Source organism: Octopus bimaculoides, chromosome 13 (assembly GCF_001194135.2).
Source record: "Octopus bimaculoides isolate UCB-OBI-ISO-001 chromosome 13, ASM119413v2, whole genome shotgun sequence".
Taxonomy (NCBI): Eukaryota; Metazoa; Mollusca; class Cephalopoda; order Octopoda; family Octopodidae; genus Octopus; species Octopus bimaculoides.
In genome coordinates, this window is record NC_068993.1 from 63737246 (window position 1) to 63741784 (window position 4539).

Here is a 4539-nt window from a genome sequence, read left to right on the forward strand (position 1 = left end):
TAATTGCGACTTGGTGAATCTACTTGTCTTTTTCTACTACTTCGATTTAAATTTGCTTTAATAAATTTCTGGGCTTTATTCAATCAAGATATATGACATCTCTCTCTCTCTCTCTTTCTCTCTCCATCTCTCTCTCTCCATCTCTCTCTCCATCTCTCTCTCTCCATCTCTCTCTCTCTCTCTCTCTCTCTCTCTCTCTCTCTCTCTCTCACACACACATACACACACACATTTTTATATCTGAGGAGCAGCTTTTTTTAAACGTTTTATTGACTGCACACGTTTTCTTCATATTTTTGTATCAGTGCGTTACACTTTGGAGCAATAATGATTCTAAATCCATTGTCTCTTATGTTGCTGTAGTATTAGCGTCTCAACTTCACGATGAAACTTATACGAAAATAAGAAAAACCTTGATAAAAAGACAAGGAAGAATAACACACTCGTGTTTTTGTTTAAGCTCTTCTTCTTCTTCTTCTTCTTCTTCTTCTTCTTCTTCTTCTTCTTCTTCTTCTTCTTCTTCTTCTTCTTCTTCTTCTTCTTCTTCTTCTTCTTCTTCTTCTTCTTCTTCTTCTTCTTCTTCTTCGTCTTCTTCTTCTTGTGGAGGTGGTGGTGTGTGTGAGCGCGTACAAACACAGAAGCATGCACAGACAGATATATACGCTTATCTTCGTCTTCGAGTTATTTTCGATTCATCACGAAGAATATTTCATGCTGTGTCGGCTTGTATTAGTTGTGCAATCGCAGAATTACGGTCTGCAATTTTCTAGGAAGCATGTTGATGCGGCATAAAAGTTTACGAACGATGATATCAGCTTCAAAAGTAATTCTTGCAAGTTGTCAGTCTAATCGATTTAGCTTACTAACCCCTACTTATTTTATCCACCCCTCTATGGTGAATGGGAAAAAAAGGCGTAGAATTCGAACCCAAAACACTGAAAGCTGCAAATAAATATTGCAAGAAATCTAGTCTGGTGCCTTGAGTGAAATTTTTTCCACCCAAGGAGGGAGACGGGATAAACAACCTGCATCAACTTTCTATAAAAGCAGGAAGTAATTTTACCTTGTCCTTATTCTTAGTGCAAGTTTTGAAGAGTGCAGGTCGACTTTAACAGTTATTTTTCCAAAGCTATAATGGAAGTGACAAAGGAGTATATTCGGCATATTTTGCTTTATGAGTTCAATAAAGGCAACAACGCAACGGAAAGTGCGAGGAATATTAATGCAGTGTATGGGGATCGGACAATAAGCGTAAGCCAGTGTCAACGGTCGTTCCAGAAATTCCGAGCCGGAAACTACAGTCCAGAAGACGAGATCGTCCTGGAAGAGCTGTAGAGCTTGACGAGGACGTCCAGCAAACCCTGGTGGAACAAAATCCCATCATAACTGTTGAGGAACTGGCAGAGAAGCTTGGATTTGGTCATTCAACCATTCATCGACACCTGCGTGCCATCGGGAAAGTCAGCAAATTGGGTCAATGGGTTCTTCACAAACTTTCCGAGTCTAATCGAGTGCAGAGAGTGAATGTGTGCTCACGAATGAACCTCTTTGGACCGAATAGTAATTGGTGACGAGAAATGAGTTCTCTATAAAAATGTCAAACGCCGAAGACAGTGAGTGGGTATGGAAAGGAGAAACACCGGTACCCCAGGCTAAAGGAAGTCTTCTCCCACGTAAGGTGTTGTTATCTTTTTGGTGGGATATGAAAGGTTTAGTTCACTTGTAACTTTTAGACCCAAACCAAATGATGACAAAGGAGATCTACTGCGAGCAGCTTGAGCGGCTTAATTCAACGCTAGAAGAAAAACGGCCATCTTTGGTTTCAAGACGATAAGGTGTTCTTCCATCAGGATAATGCTTGGCCACATACAGCGAGGATGACATTCCAAAGGCTGGAACAGTTTGAATGGGAAACGATGTTCCACCCACGATATTCGCGGGATATTGTCCCATTTGATTATCATTTATTCCGCAGTCTTCAAAATCATTTAGACGGACAATTGTATAGACGAGGTCAGAACAGTACTGGAGGAATAATTTTCGTCATGGACAAGTGATTTTTGGAAGAAGGGCCTTGCAAGTCTACCAGATAAATGGAAAAGCATTGTAGAAAATGAAGGAAAGTATATTTTAGATTAAAAAAGAAATTTGTTTATCATAATCTTGAAAAATAAAAGAAGTATTAAAAAACCGCATTATTTATGGGATGACCCAATACATCTAGGTGCGTTGTATCGCTCACTTTTATCTACCTAACTCTATCCAATAAAACAATACAGTGTAGTACTACCGGTAACGGAGTACGAACCATTGTCCCTTCCGTTCGCTGTCGTCTTATCATGCTTACTACTTATTACTTGAAATCTCACACTTGAAGTGGGAAAATTTTAGCCGTACGTCGTTGTATGTGTGTGCCGTAATCATAAGAAGTTGCTGCAGAGAATAAGAAACTCTATGTAAATATTATTGTTTCGGTGTCAGGGATCATAGGCGTGTCTATCGTCGTCCTGACGTAACGGCGGTTGCTGTTGTCAGAATGTAAGTCTCTCAGCGCAACCTCCGCCACATCATCTCGTATTACGTTCACACACTATATAAACCCTTACGTATTTCCCAGCTCATACACAATAACTTTGTCGATTTACCTGGCACGGTCACTTCAGGTAAGGTATCTCATTGTTATGATTTCTCTTACTGTTGTTTTTGTTGTTGCTGTCGGATTAATATTTTGCAATATTTAGTGATGTCTTTTACTTTACACAGATCTGAGTTCAAATCCCGCTGAGTTCAATTTATATCTTTTATAGCATTCTGGGTCAATAAGGTAAATACTAATAATATACCTTGATTGGCTTATTCAGCTACAAACTTCTCTTCTCTTTTCCTGTCACCACCCACAAAATTTGTGTCTTAAATTTGTAATCACCTTTATTATTATTATTATTATTATTATTATTATTATTATTATTATTATCGTCATTATTATTATTATTATTGTTATTATTATTATTATTATCATTATTATTATTATTATTATTATTGTTATTATTATTATTATTATTGTTATTATTATTATTATCATAAGGCGGCCAGCTGGCTGAATCGTTAGCACGCAAGGAAAAATATTTAGCGCCATTTCATCTGTCTTCGCGTTCTGAGTTCAAATCCTGCTGAGGTCAACTTTGCCTTTCACCCTTTCGGGGATCGATGAGTTAAGTAACAGTCAAGTAATGGAATCGATGTAATCTACTTAAGTCCTCCTCTGAAATTGCTGGCCCCTTGTGCCTGTAGGAGAAAGGACTCTTCTTCTTCTTCTTCTTCTTCTTCTTCTTCTTCTTCTTCTTCTTCTTCTTCTTCTTCTTCTTCTTCTTCTTCGTTTTGCTCTCATACCTTATGACGTTCTGATCACATAGGGCTCCTGATATTTCTCTTCATCCTCTCTCCTGATCGATAGAATATATATACCAGTAATATACTAAGTCCAATTCAACCTGAGATCACGTGTCACTACGAGTAATCATTATAGTTAATGTTGTTATTGTTCTTGTTCCTCTGCTCCTAATCATGTTGAATATATAAATCGCAATATACAACGAAGGAGCCGCTAAGAGGTTGCCTGACCTGCTAGGAGTAATAGCTAAATGTCTCACGTATTAATTTCTGCGAAAATTGATGAAGAGTATATCATATATCGTATATGTATAACATATAGTTATGTGTTTGCACACATACACGTGCGAACACGAACACACGCGCGCGCGCGTACCAGAAATGGGCCGATAAGATAAAGTGCTTGCGAAGTATTGAAATTGATTGAAACAACACATTGTCTTCAGTAACGGAAGCCAAGTATCACACAAGCATTTGCTAATACCTTGGTATAGGACTAATGCTAGAACTCAATTCTAAGCAGATATTAACAGGTATAAACACACTAGCTATATACAGTTTTTTTCTGACAATGCAGTGGAAGATGAACGAACTAAGGAGGGTAAAGAGGAAAATAATGATTATATTTAGAATAAACGTACATTTTAATTATTTTTCCTTTTTTATTTAAATCTTGTTTTTACTTGTTTCAGTCATTAGAGTGGCCATGCTGGGGCACTGCGTTGAAGAATTTTTAATCAAATAAATCGACCTTTTTTTTTTTATAAAGCCTGGTACTTATTCTAATGTTATTTTTTTTTTACCGAACTGCCGAGTTACGGGGACATAAACATAAAAACACCGGTTACCAAGTGGTGGTAGAGGACAGACACAGACGCAGACGCATAGGCACATACATATAGATATACAGACACACACGTGGACACACTAACTCACGCACTTTAAGAGCATATGTTCATGTATGTATACAGGTGTATATATATATTTATTCCCAGGTGGACAAAGACATAGATACGTAAATAATGCATTCATGCATGCATCAAACAATGAAAGATCTTTTTGTACAAACTTCGTCTTTTTACTTAGTCATCTGTGTATATATGTGTTGTGCGCACATGTATGTATATATATATATATATATATATATAT

General features: G+C 37.3%; 1 protein-coding gene across 1 annotated transcript in view; it reads left to right on the top strand.

The window, feature by feature from the left end:
* Positions 1-2500: 2500 nt before the first annotated feature.
* LOC106867777 (sulfate transporter) overlaps positions 2501-4539 on the top strand; it is a 42212-nt gene continuing 40173 nt past the window's right edge. Inside the window, exon 1 of the mRNA XM_014912761.2 lies at positions 2501-2663. The gene's annotated coding sequence lies outside the window, so the exon portion shown is untranslated. The remainder of the gene's footprint in view (positions 2664-4539) is intronic.